Source organism: Magnolia sinica, chromosome 13 (assembly GCF_029962835.1).
Source record: "Magnolia sinica isolate HGM2019 chromosome 13, MsV1, whole genome shotgun sequence".
Taxonomy (NCBI): Eukaryota; Viridiplantae; Streptophyta; class Magnoliopsida; order Magnoliales; family Magnoliaceae; genus Magnolia; species Magnolia sinica.
In genome coordinates this window covers 18,338,410-18,359,940 of record NC_080585.1, presented here as the reverse complement: position 1 = coordinate 18,359,940, position 21,531 = coordinate 18,338,410, and the positions used below count along the sequence as shown (strand labels likewise).

The 21,531-nt window shown below is 39.0% G+C and overlaps 1 long non-coding RNA gene across 2 annotated transcripts; it reads right to left on the bottom strand.

The window, feature by feature from the left end:
• Positions 1 to 9,797: 9,797 nt before the first annotated feature.
• On the bottom strand, positions 9,798 to 14,168 carry LOC131224053 (uncharacterized). Of its 2 annotated transcripts, XR_009160810.1 has the most exons (4): positions 13,817 to 14,168; positions 12,598 to 12,680; positions 10,507 to 10,547; positions 9,798 to 10,183 (listed from the first exon to the last, which is right to left on the bottom strand). It is a non-coding gene; the product is annotated as an uncharacterized LOC131224053 (long non-coding RNA). The 2 variants fall into 2 exon arrangements; XR_009160811.1 differs by lacking the exons at positions 12,598 to 12,680; positions 13,817 to 14,168 and having other exon boundaries at positions 10,507 to 10,557.
• Between the last annotated feature and the right edge of the window lie 7,363 nt (positions 14,169 to 21,531).

Genomic DNA, 21,531 nt, shown 5'->3' with positions numbered 1-21,531 from the left:
ATTTTAAAAATACACCCATGGATACCTCAATAAGTCATAAAAAAAAAGTGAGGATATGATGAATCCCACCAACCTACACAGGTTTCCCTCTAACAAACATATATAAGTCAACAAATTCCAATAGTTCCTTCACTATATCCAACTTTTTCAAATTGTCACTCCACAAACACTGTATCAGTACAAATATCCATCCCGGGCAACCCTCTAACAAGACCATACTTTGCCATTCCAAGAACCTTGTGACAATGCACTAGTCTCGCATACCAAATATCTTTCTTACTTTGACTAGTTCGAACACAACACAGGCCATCTCTACACATATCAAATACATTGTATTCACCTTTTTGCTTTTCATCACAGCTATGTCCATCACATGTTATTCTTCAAATTCACATCCACTAGCTCAAACCACAAATAATGACCAACTACTGAGATTCTTCACTACACCAAGAGCCCATTTGGAAAGATGCATTGCATTATATGGAATTAACACCATTGTTACACAATGATCATATGTCTAGAAATACCATGGTATTTTGACCATCCAATCCCACGTTTAGGATTGAATTTTTCTTTTGGGGAAATACCATGTTACGTGAAACCAGTGTTTGGTGGATGTTGGAATTGTAATCAACTGACAAGATTTCACAACTGATGCCGGTCATCTATATCCATATGCAACTCGAATCTCACATATAAAGGGAGCATATGGATGGATGGTGTAGATAAAACACATGCATCAACATGTGGCCCACAGATGTAGTGGATTTCGAAATCGTGCCGTATCTCCTGCTAGGACTAGAAGGTCAAATACTTGAATAATCCAATCCTTTCCATTGATTCCAAACTCCAGATAGAATTTATAAACCACCAAATGAAATTCAACACCAAGTAATCTGCGTACCAAACACGGCCCAAGCAAATGATGACTCTACATAGTATGCGATTCTCTTCATGATATTAAAGTGACTTTGTGCATCACCCAATGCTTTATAGTCTAATTTGATTCAAACAACCAGAATCTACAATCCTGTTTTTTTATTTTATTTTATTTTATTCTAATGTAATAATCCATTAAACAATTTCCTTATCTCACATGACTTGGAAACCAGCTACATGATGAATTCAGCAAATCTTTTCACAACTGATATGTCATCTTTAGGTACTTATTCAACAGTAAAGGCATGAAAATTGTCACATTGCTTGACAATTGCACACATGACTCGAGCATCTAATAAGAATCTCACTCTCCCTTGCTTTCAAACTAATGAGACAAAAAATACTGTTGAGATTTTCAAAATCTTGTAATATTCCTCGAGAAATAAATTGACCAACATTATCGTGATAATATCGCAAAGTTTTAAAAAATACTAGCAGTTTAAATTTTTCATGATATTTTCACAAAATTATCCAAATTTAATGTCATAATTATTTAAAATATTACCTAACTCATTATATACTTCTATAGTAAACTTATTTATTAAATTTATAATAAATAATTTTTATATTTAGCAAGAATTTCCCAACAATATTCCACTTCTTGTCAAAATTTAAAAATCACCCTAGAAAATCTCAAGCCAAGAAATGATCAAGAATGAGATTTGTCATTATGCTTCAAACACCACAACGGAATTAGTAGGAACAAGTTTCACCTTGCATTTCATGGCTAAGTGTCGTCTTTTGTTGTCTTTGTCATCACCATCAAAATCCTCCTATCTTTTGAACCCATTCAGTAGAAGTGGAAGAGAAATGGTAGAGAGAGAAGGAGAGGAGAGAAAACAACTATGGTAACTTATTGTGTTGTGTATGTTGATCTCATGACTAACACACACGTGCATTAATCTTGAGAGAAACATACAATGCTCCACAAGAGTACAAAACACATACACACATAGAAGCAATTACATGTATTTCCACACTCCTCAAGTTAAATCATAGATATTGATCGTGCCTGGTTTGGAACACATACAGAGTAGATGATGATGATCAACATGGGCCATTGCTCTCCCTCAAACACAATATGGCAGAATACAAGATCTTCGATTGTTGCTTTTTTATAGAATGTAGCTTGAACTTTCTTTATTACTTTCTTCCTTCGTTGAATTTTTTTCTTCAAATAGAAGGCTATAACCAAACTCTATTCACATGTAAAATTCTCTTATAAACACATGCAATATTGTATAACAAATGAGTGAATTATACTCACAATACTTGAGAGGAGGCACATATATTGGCATATGAAGACTAGGGGTGCACATGGGTCGGTTTGGTCCGGTTCTAGGGTGAAACCGGAACCGAACCGTTCCCGACGGTTCTACAGTTTTTGGAACCGGAACCGGACCGTTAGCACCCTAGAACCAAACCGGAACTGGACCGTGAAAAACGGTTCGGCTCCAAATCGGTTCCACGGTTCTGGGCTACACCAATTTTCGTATATCTGTCAATCAATTGCCTTTCATGTTGCAAGTTCCTTCAAGAGCATTTCATCAAACAGCCATTGGGCATTCTATCTAACATATGCCCAAATGGGTGTAGAAATAGACAACGCACATGTTTCATAGGCATTTTATCAAACACCTGCAGGGCGAGGATTCGTATACCTAATACCCAGTTAAAACTCAAGCAAACCTGTCATGGTGAAAGCATCATTCTCAACACGGATCTTCAACAGTTGCCCATGAATCCATAGGTTAATTAATATACCCAACGGGTACCCTAATTTTAAACGGGTAAGAGGTGGTGTTTGCACCTGGGATTGATCGATAAATCCCCCTCCCTGTGTTTGCATCGAGTAATCTCCTCCGAGCATGTTCTTCCTCTCCTGCCCGTTTCTGCAACGACCCAAAAAAGAGAGAAAAAGAAACATTAGAGGTAGAGATGCAGATTGAGAGAGAGAGAGAGGGGTGCCACCGTGATGTACGTATTATATCCACACCGTCCATCCGGGATGGCAGAGGGACTGAGGGAGAGAGAGAGAGAGAGAGAGAGAGAGAGAGAGAGAGGGCAGAGGGACTTTAGGGTTTTTTACAGGGGCGAGAGCGGTGACAGGCAGGGCCATAGGGGGGCGCTAAAGAACCTTAGGGTTTTTTTAAAAAAAAAAACGAATGCACGGATCTACGGTTCATTGTACGGTTCGGATCAACGGTTCGGATCGGTTCTACAAGGCCATAAACCGGAACCGATCCGTAATCAACGGTTTTGGGAATTTCGGAACCGGAACCGGACCGTTAGCATCCTAGAACCGGACCAAACCGGACCGATCCAACGGTTTCGATCCGGTTACACGGATATAACGGTTCAATGTGCACCCCTAATGAAGACACATGTATGCAACATGTGCTATACCATGTGAGTGAATTATACCTACAACTAAGAATAAAGGCTTAATAAAGGAATAAATGATGAACGGAAAAAGAAAACTTCACTACTTGTAGAAATCCTCCATGTCAAGTTGGTCAAGCATTATGTTAAACAGTTTGTGTGCATAGTACCTTTAAGCATGTAATGAGAAAACTAACTACATAATCATCATTTTCAACATGATTCTACATCCCATTTCATGGCCTCACAGCTTCATAACATGAAAGCATAAAGAAATTCTAGCAAAAATCTAAAACTAAGGGCCGACAACACCCATCTCTTACAAAAAACATCATTGCATATCCAAATCTCGATGGAACTTCATGATTCTTATTTTTGGTGATTGCACATGATCAATCACACTTCCTCCATATGGAAAATATGTATAAAAACAACTCCTAGGAAAAGCACATCAAGAAAATTGAAATATGAACTTCTTTCGACTTTTTTCTATTTTTGCTAAAAAACAAAAAAAAAAAATTGCCAATATTCTTCTAAAATCATTCTTTCATATCTAACAATTTTATACTTCAAAGGATTGGCTGGTCATACTCTTCAAATGTCATCCATATGTAGAGATGATGTCAGCAATGGGCCCCACTATCGTAGGCCATGATAGTTCCCCACTATCATAGGCTTTGATACCAAGTATAAGAAGTGGAAGAGAAAGGGTAGAGAGATAAGAGGAGAGAAAATAGCTAGGGCAACTTCTTGTGTTGTGTACACATGCACATACAAGTGTGTGTGTGTGTGTGTGTGTGTGTGTGTGTATTAACATGTATTTCTACACTCAAGGTACAATTTGAAATTAAATCTTTGCCTTCTTTTGCTCCCTTGAAAATAAGTCGTCTTCATTGTCCTTAACTTTTCGATACTTTGTTCTTGTAAGAACCATATCATGGCTAATCAAGAAGTTTTCATCTCACTAAACTACTAGTTATGCCACCCACTCGACAATTGCTTCCATGTACATCTCTCATTGATGGAAAGTCTCCATAGCTTGGATTCCATAATCCGACTTTTTCATGTCCAACTTCTCCTGGAGCAATCTTTTCATGCAAAGGAAATACTCAGGTACTGAAGTCTTACCTTGTTCAGACTATCAATTTCCTTCTCCAACAAATATAACTAACTGGTGTTCTTCCATGAGAATAAGGCTAGCTAACTTATCTCATGCCTACTTTGTTGATCTTTCATTTGAGATGAGTAGTGTCATATCATCATTCACTAATAGCTTTTACGCAAACGATGATTTTCCAGATTACATAGAAAAGAGAATCAAACATACCCATATATCATTATGGTTTAAGAGTGTTTGTTTTTGAGTGTTTGTTGTATAAGTGTAGCTATGCATGGATATATGACCTATCAATCAAAGCTTGGATGGTGAGATAGATTGTAGAAATTTTCAGTAGTCTGTGGAGAGGGTCTTTGAATCTATGGAAGAAGAAGAAAGTGTCACACCCCAAACTCGGAAACCGGGCTCACAAAATTCCCGATCGCTGAATCCGGCGCCGACAGCCTCTGTAGTACCCCATTCTCGGCTCCCGGCACCCATATACCAGGTTCCGATCCTGGGATCCTACAAGGAGGATTTTCAACGTGAATTTATTTCGTAACAAGCATAATCATAAGCATAACCCACAAACAATAACCAAGACACTCACAAAATCCACTATGATCAAAAGCTTTAAGGTACAATGCACATAAAGGGAAATACAATATCGATAATCAAAAGCTCCAGAAGCTCTACGGCACGCTCTTGCTCCTGCTCAGCTACGGTCTAGCTTCACTTGCACGCATTAATCGTGCATAAGCTTATAGAAAGCTTAGAGGGTGGTGAAAGTATGTGCGCAATATAAGCGTGCTCAGAATGCAATATCAGAGTAATGCGGAATATGCTGGCGAATCCATGAATACTATCAGCCGTACCAAGGCTATGCGATGCAAGGCATGAATGCTATCGGCCATATCAAGGCCATGCGATGCAAGGCGTGAATGGTGCCAGCCATACCAAGGCCATGTGATGCGAGATGCAACTCAAGCATACCAGTCCTCATCCGAATCCACACATCAATGCAGCTCATCACAGAGCATCAAATATCAGTACAGTTCTCACACTAGACAATCACCGGGGTCTAATACACTTTACGCCTGCTTGTCGCCCTTATCCGAGAGCACGACTGGGTGAGTGGAAGAGACCTCACTATCCGCCTGCCAATATGGGGCTCTGCTCGTCGATAGCGGACCCATTTATGAGCTGGTCAAACTTAGCCTAGTTATGCCTCCTACCCTCTGGTGGATAAGGCCACGCCCCCTTTCAATCGACCATGACACTGTGGAAGACGCGGCCTACTGGTTTACGGTCCTCGTGCACTCATGTATCCACTCGGTTTCGACGTTGGAGTCATCCTCTGGTACCATCGGGTTTAGAGATTTTCACCCAGGGACATCTATGGCGCCCGATGCTAGTAACGGTATTTCCGGTATCCGATCCGGCTCTCCACAATGTGCTTGTGGAGGCCTCGGCCATGATGTTGCTAGGGTGTATAGTAATCATATCACATAATACAAAAGAGTCATACAATCCAATCATACATCAATCCTACGCGTACCGTGCGCTCATGAGGGACAATGCCGCCTATCAGGGAGTCCCATAAACAACTTGCCAGAAGGCATATGCAATGGTCAACCTCATCTCATCACAAGCATGCAGATGATGCTATGCTGTCAAATACTCATAATCGGCATCGATTATCGCATTGATAATTGGCCTATATACAAAGCGGGGTCCATAGATGAATAACCGATCTAAACCATAATATAAAGATCGGCCCTCAGCCGTGGATATATCAATTCCGGTAGCATGGAGCCATCCGTCTATGGCGAGGATGGACCATGCAACAACAATGGGGCCCAATAATTTGGGTTAACCCACTAAGAGAATGATGAGAATGGGCCTAACAAGTCCTAAGCGAAGGTCATAATGTGGACATTTAACCATCATTGCCCATCAATGTGGACATTTAACCAACATTGCTCCTAAGGAGTGGCCCACATAGAGCCACACGTATAGTGGGCCCACAACCTCACACAAGGGCCTAATATACATCGCAATGGGCCTCACTCAAGGGCCACATATACATCACATCGGGCCTCACCATATGGGCCTCATATATATCACGTCGGGTCTCAGACATGGGCCACATATATATCATATCAGGCCTCACTCGTGGGCCACGAATACATCACATTGGGCCTCAACGGATGGGCCGCAAGTACATCACATTGGGCCTCACGGATGGGCCACAAATACATCACATTGGACCTCACGGACGGGCCACAAATACATCACATTGGGCCTCACGGATGGGCCACAAATACATCACATTGGACCTCACGGATGGGCCACAAATACATCACATTGGGCCTCAACGGATGGGCCGCAAGTACATCACATTGGGCCTCACGGATGGGCCACAAATACATCACATTGGGCCTCATGGATGGGCCACAAATACATCAAGTGGGCCGCATCAATGGGCCGCACCATCTACACCATTCATCTATTTTAAAGATCATTTTAGAGCATTTCCTAAAAAAAGAATCATATCGACAGATCATCTGGACCATACCACAAATAACAGTAGAGACAATGATTTCCACCCTTAAAATTACCAGGGTCCACTATAACGTTCACTTTCCATCCAATCTATTCATACGGTCACAAAGACCTGAATCAAGAGGAAAAACAAATATCATATTGATCCAGAACTTCTGTGATCCCTAAAAGATTTCAATAGTAGGTGTTCAATTCTCCACTGTTTTCTACAGTGTGGTCCACCTGATAGATCTGCCTCATTTTTAGTCTCAGGCCTTAAGACGAGCTCATAGGTGGGTGGACAATTTGGATCTAACACAAACCTCATGGTCAGGCCGTTGTTGGCCCACCAGTAGATAGACAGTCTGGATATAAGACATATACATCAGTAGTGGGCCTCACCCCGCCCGTCCAGATGGACGGTGTGGATATAGAGTATATACATCAAGGTGGGTCCCACCGTCGGTGTGGATGTAACCCACAGAACTTGGACGTCAATACAACAACCATATAGCTGGTGTGAGACTCACCAGCCAATCCGTTCAACAAGTGGGTCCCACGTGGGGCCCACCACGTACATATACATACATACATACATACATACATACATACATACATACATATATATAAACTCCAACTGATTTATTGGACGGTGTGGATAAGCATCATGTGTGGGCCCCACACGGATGAATGGTTTGGGTATAAAACATACCTCGTGATTAGGGCCCAAAGAACTTGCTGGCATCATCAGCAACTGCTGCCCCTCGTGCGGCCTGCTGGCCCACTGTCCAGATGGACGGCTGGGATACAAAACATACGGCATGGTGGCCTCTGGATGAAACAGATGGACAATGTTGGTAAAACACATGCACTATGGTGGAGACCCACCGTCCAGCAGTTGTTGGACGGTGCAGAGATGGATGAAACACATGCACCATAGGTGGGTCCACACGTGTGGCCCACTTTAGCTCTAAATGAGCTGATATTTGTATTTTCCTTTCATCCAGGGCTGTTGGACGGTGCCAGCGCCACTTGTTGGGCATCGACAAGGTGGGCCCCACGGGTGGCTGGCATGGATATAGAATACATACTTCATGGTGGGGTGTATCAAGGTGGGCCACACACATATCATCATCAATCATAAGAAAGAGAGAGAGAGAGAGATCGGCGTAGTGGAGGGACCCCGCCATTATGGGCCCCTCTTAGATCACAACACATACATCAAAGTGGGTCCCATCATAAGTGGGCCCTTAAATGGAAATCAACGGTGGATATCCTAAAATCACCCACCTATTGCACTCTTTCTTGGTCACTTGGCTTCCTTAGCTCCTATGCTCAACCTTCGATGGTGGATGATGAAGTTTGGATGGTGGAGATAAAAGTTTTTGGGGTAGGGAAGTGGGCCACACCTAGCTTCTCTTTGGGAGGCTTAGACGATTGGTCTCTTGGTTGCTTGGGAGTGAAGAGAGAGAATGAGAGAGAGAGAAGTGATGGGATGAAATGGTGACGGAGTGATGGGTGGAGAGAGAGAGAGAGAGAGTTGACTTTGGGAATGGGAGAGAGATGGGTAGGGTATGGGTTGCTTGTACTTGTGATAGGATGTGTACTTGTGATTGATTAATTGATATGATGGATTGTAGAGATTCTCTTAGGATTTGCAATGAGCGGCGTTTTCTTCGAAATAAACGCGGGCCCACAACTCCTGGCTTGGGTATTGCATTGGTGCGCGAGACGCAGCGTTGGAACCGCGGCGACGGCGCAGTGCTAGGATACAAGTTTCGAGTTGAGTCGACATAGATATACAGGATGTGACTTAGGGTTGCGTGCAAACGCCGATCACAGGTCGCAGGTTGCCGAAATTCGACCGGGCGGACAGTGAGAGTTCACGGAACGGTACGGTCTACGATACGGGCCTTACAGAAAGGAAGAAAGAAGAGAATAGAGTAGAGAGAGAGAGAGAGAGAGAGAGAGAGAGAGAGAGAGAGAGCAACTATCTAAGAGCTAAGGATCCACTTACCTACTTAAATATTCCTACACACATCTATATAGGGAAAAGTCACCCTTACATGTGTTAGACATCCACACCATCAATCAAATGCACCCTTCCATGGTGAGCTATAAGCCTAAAAATCAGGCCAATTCAGCACTTACACGGGCCACGCAATAGTTGAGAGTGGATGCCTACTTGTTAAAACCTCATTGATTGTTTATAGGGCTATTGAGATGAGTTTTATACATCCAACGCATTTGTTGTGTGTATCCCACTTGGATGAGAGGTCATGCTAAATTTCAAGTCATTCAAATCTAAAGTGGGCCCCACCAATGCTTTACCTGTTTTAGGCATGGTTTCAAATGGCATGTCTCACTCGAGTTCTGAATGTAGCTGATTGACTTTTATACATCCCATAACCTTGAGGGAATTGAGGGAATTGATCTACGCCAAAATTGCAAATTTGCGACGGACCAAATCCGTCGCAAAACCAAATAAAAAATGGATTTCGTCAGTCGCTTGGTCCGTTGCTGTTTACTGGGTCACCTTTTTGAGACGGATAAAATCCGTCGCAAAAGTTAAAACTTGGTCACTGAAATTCGGAAAAAACCACCCGAATTATTCTTCATTAAAAATATTGGCGATGGATAAGGTCCGTCGCTAATATGAGGTGAGCGACAAACCTACGTGAAGCATTGCGAACTTTGTCGAGACATTAGCGACGGATTTGGTCCGTCGCTAAAATAGCTACAAATTAATAAAATTTTGGTAAATTTGTTTGTATTTTTTTTTAATCTTACACTGTTAATCATTCAAAATAATTCACACGATTGTTTAATAATATCATAATCAATCAATGATTAAACATGTGCATGCATGTTTCACCCATTTAACATTCATCAGGACAATAATCAGCACAATACCAATAAATAGTTAACGGTCTATTTAATGTTTTCAGACTACAAAATGCACATGAATGTCCATTTTCCATGCTACAAAGGTTTATAGCAATACAACTTTCCATGCAGCCACATAGCCTGATATAGCCAAACATGCAAAACCGTACATCAGTTGGGACTGAAAGTAGCAGCAACATTTCCTCAGCAAATCACAGCCATAAAACATAAGATGAGACCAGTTGGCGATAGGGCAGGCATGCTTTGATGCTCTTCGACATCTGAGAACCACACTAGAAGCCTCTGCTAATTCTTTAAACTTCAACATTCCAACAACTAGCGCCAACATCAAACATGCAACAACGAGGATACCATCCAAATACACATACATAGACCATACAGTAAATACAAGTGAAAAAAAAAAACACAGGATAAAAGTGACCATGCCAAATACACATATCCAACGTAGTCCCTGTCTAAAGCTCGATTTTTAACCATGCTAATGAAATGCCCACATCAACTATATTAAGCAATGCCCATGGCCACATATTAAACCGATTCCAATTAATAAGCATTGGCACATTTATGTATAGATGAGTACTCTTATCATAGAAATAGACTAAAGTCTGAGAAAATCCATGCTCGAAAATCATGCTTACTTGAACAAACTTAAATTTCAACCAATAGACATCAATAGCCTCTGTAGCCTCCGATGTTCGTATTGTCAGCGAAAAAATCGATATTATCGCCGATAATTTCGGTATCGCTGGACATGTGATACCAAAAACCCAAAAAATTGTTGAATCTAACGGAGCTACCTGCGTTGTAGTGGCCACTGCAAAGGGAATGGCTGTCACTTTTAGGGTTTTGAAAGAGAGGTCGAAGCTATTTGCTTTTAACTTTACTGTTCTAACTTTTTCTAAAGTATGTTTTTTCCACCATTTAAAACATATGTCACCACTATTTTGAATGGAAATCAAACTAATAGTTTTAAGTAACTTTTAAGTTACTTTTAGAGTGTGAGTTTCATATCATGTAATAAAAGTGATTCACCACCACTTTAAGAACAAAAAAAAATGCATTTTTAAAAAAACTAAAAATTTAAATAGAATGGGATATTTATGGCGGGTGAGGCCCTTACTATGGGGCCCACCATGATCTATGTATTCTATATCCACGTTGTCCATCCATTTTGCCAAAACGTTTTATGGCATGAGCCCAAAAATGAAGATCTAAATCTCGTAGACCATACAACAACGGTGATTGAATGTCATACCATTAAAAACTTCCTACAGCCCACCTTAATCTTTCCATAATGTTTATTTGTCATCTAACCAGATGCTAAGGTCACGTGAACATGGATAAAGGGAAAAAGGAAATATCAGCTTGATCCAAAACTTGTGGCCCATTTATGGTCAATCACCATTGTTCCTTATGATAAGGTCCACTTGAGAATTGGATCCACTTCATTTTTAGGTTCATGCCCTAAAAGGATCTTGTAAAATAGATGGATATAGAATACAATTCAAGGTGGGGGCCACCCTCTTAAGTGAGGCCGAGGCCACACATCATCCACTCTCGATGGTTAGATGGTTGGATGCATGGATGGAATGGGATGGTTGGATGGATGTTTGGATTGATAGATGGGATGGATGGATGGATGAATGTTTGGATGATTGGATGGGTCGGTTGGATGGATGTTTAGATGGATTGGATGGATGGATGGATGATTGGATGGGATGACTTGATGCGATGGGATGGGATGGATGGGTCGGTTGGATGAATGTTTAGATGGATAGATGGGTGGATGGGATGGATGGATAGATGGGGTGGATGTGTGGATGTTTGGATGATTTGATGGCATGGATGGATGGGATGGTTGGATTATTAGATAGATGGGATGGATGGATAAATGTTTGGATGATTGGATGATTTGATGGGATGGATGGATGGTTAGATGGATAAATGGGATGGTTGGGGGGTTGGATGGATGGATAATTGGATGGGATGATTTGATGTGATAGATGGATGGATGGAATGGGATGGATGAATGGATGTTTGGATGATTGGTTGGATCGATGTGTGGATTTTTGGATGATTTGATGGCATGGATGGTTGGATAGATGGGATGGATGGATAAATATTTGGATGATTTGATGGCATGGATGGTTGGATAGATGGGATGGATGGATAAATGTTTGGATGATTGGATGATTTGATGGGATGGATGGATGGTTAGATGGATAGATGGGATGGATGGATGGGATGGTTGGGATGGATAGATGGGATGGATGGATGGGATGGTTGGGGTGGTTGAATGGTTGGATGGATGGGATGGATGGTTGGGTGGTTGGATGGATGGGATGGATGGTTGGATCATCATGCATATGTATTTTGTTTAATTTATATGCTTACTTATATAGGGTTGTAAAATGTATGAATGCATTGTACTTGTTAATTAGTTTAGTGAGATTTGAGTGATTGTTATGCTACTATTGGACTATTTTTTATGATAGCACATGCTTTTAGGCCCTAATTAAATAGAAACTTAATATGTATGCATTCTTTTTATAATTATTTTTTTAATTCCTAAACACGTAAATATGTGTATTTAAGCCTCTAATAAAGTTTCATTGAAAAATTACATCGTTTTACCATGTTTTCCCCGCATTTCCGGTTATCGGCGATAACGATATTATATCTTTATCTCCAGCTAGCGAAACTTGTAGCGATACCGACAACTCGAACACTGGTAGCCTCTCACTCTAACCAATGGCTAAGAACACGCCCTGTAGCTCTACATCCTCAGTGAGGTCACCACTCGCCTTCAGCTCTACATCCATGATGAGGATATATAAACATTAGATTGAAAGCAATGATGATTGAACTCATCATTAAAAGAATCAGGTGTTTGGTCTATCAAAATGTTCTGTTTGAAAGCAAGTAAACATTAAAAACGCACCCATTTCCAATCTGCTACCTTTCATCAAAGCTAGAAACAAAATGGATGGCCTATACTATCCATTTTCATCAGGCCCATCCAAGCAAACAAGTCCTAAATGAATTTGGGGCTAGCCCAACTTCCCCTCACTTTGGAAGACGTAACTCCAAATTACACAAAAATCCTAACAAATTGATATGCAATTGAACTGAGCATCCAAACACGTCAAAAACTTAATAGCAAAATCCAAGCCCATATGCTCAAAACACCCAACACCAAAATTCCACCCATCCATTAATAACTAAACAACTCAACCCAAGTGATAGTGCCAATCCCATTATTACCATTTTGCACATCATCGCATAGGAAGTTTCCTTTTTTTTTTTGAAAGATGAAGGATTTCATTAAGGGAAAAGCAAAAACAAAAACAAAGAGAAGGGCTACTGAGAAGGCAAACCACAGCTACACGCCTAAAAAGAAAAAATCATGACCATAAAGATCCTTGACATTAGAGGCCCACTCTATCATGTAACGCTTAGCCCTAGTAGCTATAGTCCTAGCCATGGTAGTAGTATTCCTGAAACATCTGCTATTCCTTTCTCCCCAAACCGACCACCAGATTGCAAGAACAGACATCATATGATTGTCTTTTGATCGCATAGGAAGTTGTAGCAGCCCGTGGCTTGATAAGCATCACTCTGTCATTTTCATTAAAAAATGAAAAAAGAAAATGAGACAAAAACTTCAGCTACTTACTGTCTACTAATGTCTTCCCATGTATGGGATTCTTTATCCAGGCCATAGTAAAGGCATCTATCTCTCTCCCTTTCACCCAGGGTTGAACTGATAAGCTTGTTCACTTCATCCTGAAAATGAGAAGAAATTTGGTAATTTATAAGACTAACTACTAAATAAATAAACTGACTAAAAGGCAACTTGGCAGGTTAAGGAAGCATCAGGGCGTGCTAAGAAATTGCATGAGTAAAATGCAATGACTGTGATTAACAAAGATACATCAGTTGCAGTACCTGAGTCATGTACGATGAAATCCTGCCAAGAAACTTAATAAACTCTTGCTTTTTATAGTCAAAACTGCTTTTCGCAATGCTTAACAAGTCTTCTTCTTTTTTCATATCTTCATAAATTCTTTCCTTTTCCCATGTCATATGCTTGATCTGCTAATCTCTACAATGTCCACACATAGATCCGAATGTCATGTTTACTGGAAATCTCACATTGATATCTTTTTTGAAATCATATCGCAGCTCATGATTGGAAGATACAACCATGAAGAGAAACCCAAATAACTGAAATATTTAACTGGACTAAAATATCTTAAGCTTCAAAGGCTCCCACACTAAATTTCTCTAACTGAAAAAAAAAGGTCGGCTCACCTACAACAGTGATATTGCAATCTCAGACCTTAATAGCATGCTTCCTCTCCAGGAAGTACATTTCTCTCTTCTTCTCCCTCTCTGTCTTCAGTGATTCGACATTCCATTTTGCGCAGCCCATCACCAAAATCCCTCTTCTGCAAAGAGAGCTCGTTCTCGGTTTCTACCTCTGATGCTGAAGCATGCCCATTTTGGAAATTTATATTACCATCTAATTCATTCAAAGGAGTCTTCACACCAAGATGAACCTAGTATTATCTACTACATACTAGTAACATACAACCAATATTGGGGCACCATACCATAAGCTACAAAATTCCATGTCCCCCTAAACAAGGTATCCTCCATATATATATATATATATATATATATATTGTAAGTTCTTTATTTTTATTTACATTCGCAAATACATTCATCATCCATCCAACTATTAACAACATTTACAAAAAATAAAAGATATCCAACCAACTCTTAATAATAATTTGCAACTAAACCTACTAGGAACCGTCATGCACCATAATGTCTTACGGCAGAGCGGGTTCTGAGGAGTTACAAGTTGACCCTGCTGATAGCATATAAATGAAGCGATAAAGATATAAATGATTCAAGATTAATTTAAGGTTTCGAGAACTTACATCCACCTCACTCTTACTGCCATGTAGTCCTGATAAAAATGCATCCACGCTACAAGAAGGGAAAAATAAAATAAAATTTTGTGGCTGCACCGATACGGTCTAGTATGAACGGCTGCCTACGTACCCAATGTTTGGAAGATTGGGATCAAGCCACTACGTAGTTCTTAATATTTAAATCAGAACATTTTACGCATAAGCAGAGAAAAAATCAAAACAAATCATAATAGAAATATGTGTACCTTCTGTTATGCATAAGAAGATGAAAAGCTGAAACAAATCACTAGATTAGTCAAGCAAAACTACTAAATAATTCAAGATAAAGATTTAGTCAAATAATATCCAAAATAAGCTCGAACACAATCCACATGTCCTGACCAAATTTAAAAAGTATGTTCTTGACTTCAAAAAACTTTTAAGTAAACTCCTTTAATATCTATGTTTTCGTCAGCACTCTAGGCCAAACGAGAACATCACCCACGTTGCAATCAGCCAATGTCTTGTCCCCAACATCACCAAACACATCTGCACCGGGAACTTCAACAACATCAAATATAACTTTAATGCAATCTGGAGGGATGCCTGCATTATCTCTAAGCAGACACCCACATGCAACAACTCGACTACGAATATCTGTCAAACAACAGATTTGTTCCACCAGTGGAGGTGGAGGTGGAGCTAACTCATCACAACGGTAATTTTTATTATTTTCATGGATAAAATAGTAACTACAAATTATTCTTTAATTGTTAAAATACCTGAGAACCAACAGTGCCAGGAGAGCATTGCATTGGTTGAACTAGACTATTTATTTCATTCTGAAAATTAGCCATACGTTCTCCAATGCTGGATAACATGTTCTGGCACATGTTGATTTGCTCGTTCATCCTGTTTTCCATTTGCTGTTTGAATTCATTCAACGATGCTTTAACCTCAACAATTTTGCCCTTTCCTTCTCTAATTTCATTAATGCAAGGGGTTGAAGCAATAGTGGTAGTTTTTGAAATATGACCCAACCCCCTAACACGACCTTTTTTATCACAACCACAAACCTAAATGATAATCCGCTATTATTAGTAATGCATGTATATTAGTAACAGAAAAGGTTCAAAAAGCTAAGTATGTCAAAGTGAAGAGGATGAATGAAAAACCTGTGCAACGGGGTCGTGATTTAAATCGTTATGTATACTAGCCAGGTCGTTGGCAACTATTTCTTTTATTTTTTCTGTTGTGATGCTCAACTCCTGTGAAGGGAGAGACCCATCGTATCGATTACGAGTTGCTACAAACAATTCTGTTCTCGTGATAGGAGTATCTGGATTTATTTTTTTTGTTGTAATTTACAATGAGAAATCATGTTAGTTATTCTATATTCTTAAATTGGATTAAAAGAAATTAAAGTTATGTTAAAAACTTACCATCAACTTTGCCGTCCTAGCAGATCCCCGTCGACCAGTCGTGTGAGAGAACTCCATCTCTCTTCTGGATACCTTTCTCTTTCCACGACGAGACTTTGCCTCTTCTATAGATTCATAATCAACGAATTTGACCAAATCTTCTAGCTTCACACCTTAAGACAATTTTTTTGCCTGTCTGCATCATGATCATACTTATCCAAGACACTTACTCGCAATTTGTTCTTCCAGTCCTTCCATATATCATTAGCATTCTTAATTATACATTTTGTACATCTCTGATTATCATCGACATCATATTTGGCCTACGTATTTCATTACATATGGCAGTTAGTCAACAACAATTATATTATAAAAATTAGAAAGTAAAAATGTATTCCAATGCTCACCAAAACGGTTGACCAAACATGATCCTTAATGGTATTTGGTACAAGCCACCAGTCTTTGTATGAAATTGGACAGTGTGTCCTGACCACATTTTCCAAAAATGAGGAGAATTGATTTTTGTTTTCTCTAATAATCTCTCCATCTGAATTGATTAAAAGTTTTCTTTTTGTGGTGCTTCCTGGGGCAGAACTAGAAGAAGGCCCTACAAACGACATAATTCCTATAAAAAAATTTTAAGATTATTAGGCATTTAATATGTTGCTATACATTATAAAGAGATGACGCTATACACATGCACATGTTTTTGCTGAATTCGAAAAAAAAAAATTGAAAAGAAAAAAAATCTCATGTAGTAAATGTAATTTAATTTACTTCAACCTGATATGAAACTTGATCAGTTTCCTATCCGCTTCCGAAGACGTGGGTTACTTGATTCAATTTCTACATACGACCCTTCTTGTATATCTTCACTGGTTGGCTCATACAGATTGTCTATTAAGGAAGGGCTTGAGGAACCTGCAATCAACCTGGCCTCAAACACTAGTTGGGTCATATATAGAAATTGAATCAAGTAACCCACGTCTTCGGAAGCGGATAAGAAACTGATCAAGTTTCATATTAGGTTAAAGTAAATTTAATTACATTTACTATATGAGATTTTTTTCCTTTTCAATTTTTTTTTCGAATTCAGCAAAGCATATGCTAATGTATAGCGTCATCTTTTTATAATGTATAGCAACATATTAAATAACTAATAATCTTATTTTTTTTTTAAAGGAATTATGTCGTATGCAGAGCCTTCTTCTAGTTCTGCCCCAGGAAGTACCACAAAAAGAAACTTTTAATCAATTCAATTTGAGAGATTGTTGGAGAAAACAAAAATCAATTCTCATCATTTTTGAGAAATGTGGTCAGAACACACTGTCCAATTTCATACAAAGACCGACGGCTTGTACCAAATACCATTAAGGATCATGTTTGGTCAACCGTTTTGGTAAGCATTGGAATACATGAGTTTTACTTTCTAATGTTTATAATATAATTGTTGTTGACTAATTGCCTTATATAATAAAATACGTAGGCCAAATATGATATCAACGATAATCAAAGATGTAGAAAATGTATAATTAAGAATGCTAATGATATATGGAAGAACTGGAAGAACAAATTGCGAGTGTCTTGGATAAGTATGATCATGATGCACACAGGAAAAAAAAAATTGTCCTACTGGTGTAAGGTTAGAAGATCGTCTATATCTTCATTATTAACCTCATCCATACATGCATCTAACTCATCGAGTTGAAAACGATCGAAAGCATCATTCACCAAATCGACCATTCTGTGCAACACATGTTCGTTACGATTATCGACAAATGTACTCGCGCCTGTTTCGAGACGTTGTTCCCCATGGAGAAACCATGTCGTATACGTTTGATCTGTGCCATTACAAACCAAGTGTTTGGAAATGGTTTCTAATGTCATCTTCCCACGTGTATTACAACACTTGGCACAAGGACAGCTATGCCAGTCATCCCCATTTGAATTTTGTTTCACGAACTCTAGAAATGTTGCAACACCTTCCATGTATTCAATAGTTAACCTTCCTGCCCTCATCCAATTCTTGCATGGTGTCATGGAAGCCATCTCTAGTAACACGTACATGATGTGTTTAAGTTAGATTACAAATGAGTATGTCTATCTAACTGACTAAATCAGTCGCCCATCCAAGACCGGATAAATTGTAACGCTTTCATTTTCAAATTTAAATGCCTACACTGAAATTCCGGCAGCATCTCCCCATGTCTCTCCAGATATATTGATCTCGTATTTAATTCCCAAGTCAAGTATCGACACGGTGAGGATATTTGACAATGGAAATAAATGTAAGAAACATATCCAGAGAGAAAATGAGAGATGATGCATAGAAAAGGCAAGTGCATTTGAATTGCTAAAATGAAAGCATTACATTCTATCTAGTCTTGAACTGTCCAAACAGGGACAATTTAAGGATTTTTATGCACCAAGGAGCACACTGTATCTATGTCTAGCCACATAAAAACCCTCAAATGGGTAACTGATTGTCCTAATCTATATACAATCACATCAAAATTTGTAATCTAAATGAACATAATTCAAAATCTAACCATGTAGAATCAAAGCAATTAACCATGTAAAAGCATATGTTGATAACAAATTTCGAAATGGAACTCTACAAAATACATTACAGATACCATAAACAAGACATAGCAAAGAACTGGTAACCTGAGTTGTTTTCCTGCAACCAGTTTCACCGGATACTAGCACCGCATGTTCTCCATACATAAACAGATAAACAGAACTCAGAGCATGACATTGAATAACAAAAGAAGTCCATAAAACAAATATGAACTCAACATGTATGAAGTATACAGTACACGAGTGTATGTCTATAGAAACTAATAGGCATCTCAATGTGGAATACTCACAAATCCACCCACATTAGATGGTCATTTGACCTGGTGTCACTGTAACATGCACTCAAGAGTAGGATTGGCATATAGATATGGTCAAGGTCTAATTAGGAAATCCTGTTGTTTAATAGTTTGCTTTTGCAAGTAGATAAGTGGAGTCTTTTAGGCTCCCCAAAGGACTTGGACTTTCATTTTCTTTTCTTTTCTTTTTTTTCTTTTTTAATATGGCTGTGAAGGCTGTTGTATGTAGCATCGCAAATGCAAATGCAAGCATTGTAGAAAGAAGAAGAAAATTTATCCTACCTTGATCCAGATACAGGGAAGGAAACATACATGGAAGTGTTCCTCGGCTGTTGCCAAAAACATGGGTACTGGTATGAGTGTGGGTACCATTCAACACATGAGGATGCTATGTTCGTATTTTTTAGAAGATGAGATTAAGTTAAATAATTGTTACTTTCAGAAAATAAAAGAACCATGTAGAAAAATATTTCTATCTTTGGGTTGAGTATGGGTATCATTCAACACATGAGTATGGGTATCATTCAACACTTGCCGTTCCTTTAGCCTCCATCCATCTCCTTTGCAAATTAAGAGTAGACAAGCCTTTTTTCCTCATGAAATCAAGATTTTTGAGGATTTTTTTTTCTTAAAATTTCCAAGAAATAAAAAAACATTGATGACATGAGCAAGGGCACATTTCATATTGATCCAAACACCCCCATGGCCCTTGTTTTATCCAAGTATCCTATCGACAGTCCCATAAGTACATTTTTTTTTTCCAATCAACACAACTGGCCTAGTGTTCCCTAGAATATAAATAAAAAATCCTAATCCTCCAAGATTATAAGGGGTAAAATCCAACATCTTCTAAACTCTTTGTAATCTTACAATTTTAGTGCAACCAAAAACAAGAGGGAATCAAGCAAGGTGACTAAAACTCTATAAGCCTTTTCACGTGATAATGTTGCCATGTGTCATCTTTCTAGTCGTTGGATCTAATAATAATAAGTCAGGTGCTACAAATGATAGTTGATGAGAAATTTATTCATTTGGAAGAATGTTCAGTGCTGTTTTATACTATGAATAAGTGGCTAAAATCCTATGCAGCTTTTCCATATTGGAATGCCATCATGTGTCAGTTTTTTAGTTGTAGTATAAACACGTAAACAAATGCAAGTAATTAAAAAAACAAGAAAAAAAAAAAAAAGAATTTTTAGAGTATATATATTTAAGAGTATGAATGTTCGCCATTGGAATCTAATGCCTAATGGCAAATTTCCGCATTGTTCGACCCACATTTTATCATTGCGCACTTGTATACGACATAGCTTCAAAAGAAGAGTTATTTAATACTCTGCCAGATCATGATACGCATGCATTAGAACTTATTCTCTTTGGATATATTAGTCAATTTAACTGTCCAAGTTGGATAAATGTCTGCAAATACATTGCCATTCAAAAAACTATATTTTCTAAGCAATCCTAACCTTTGAATGGTAGAAATATTTTACATAGATTTAGATTGGTGGATGTTTTTCATTGAACCATGGATTAAGTGTCCACTAATAAACTATTAATGATAAACATAACTTAATTAATTAGAATAAAATCAGTATATTTTTTGGGATATATGTCTACCTAACTTATGCTATATGGTTTTGAGAATCTGGGAAACTAATTGCAGTGGAGTTTTTATTTTTCCAGCCTTCTCGGATGGCATAAAAAGAAGAAGAACAAAAATCAATATCGAATCTGCATCATTAGGACTCCACAAATTGCTAAATCCCCAATTCGGGGTCCACATTCAAATCTGTAAGCCCTAAAATCCCCAAATCCCTAAATGAGGGTCCACATCGAATCAGGAACCCACAAATTGCTAAATCCCCAAATCCCTAAATCGGTATTGAGAGTGAGAGAGATTGAGAGAGAGAGAGAGACCTCACGGTCGTGAATGAGCTAGCCTTCAACCGAGCTTCAGAGAGAGAGAGAGAGGGCGTGCGCTGTGTTGGAGAGATCAGAGAGAGGGATGAGAGGGTGCGAGAGAGAGGAGACGGCCCGCGGATTAGGGCAGTCCCTGGACGCGGTTGGATACTGACGTCACCAAGTTCTGTGGGCCCCATTATGATGTGTGTTATATCTACACCGTCCATCCATTTTTAGATATCATTTTAGGGTAAGAACCAAAGAATGAGGCAAAATAAAAATCTGTAGTGGACCCCACCAAAGAAAACAGTGGGGAGAGTGATTCCCACCGTTGAAACTATCCTAAGGCCCATCATAGTGTTTATTTTAAATCCAACCTGTTCAAAAGTTGAAAAAAGACATGGAATAAGGGAAAACACAAATGTCGGCTTGATCTCTTTTTCTTTTGTTTTAAATTATTATTACACACGCACACATACCACCACTCACTCACGCAGTAGTGGGATTTCACCACCTATGGGCACTCGGACCCTCAACGA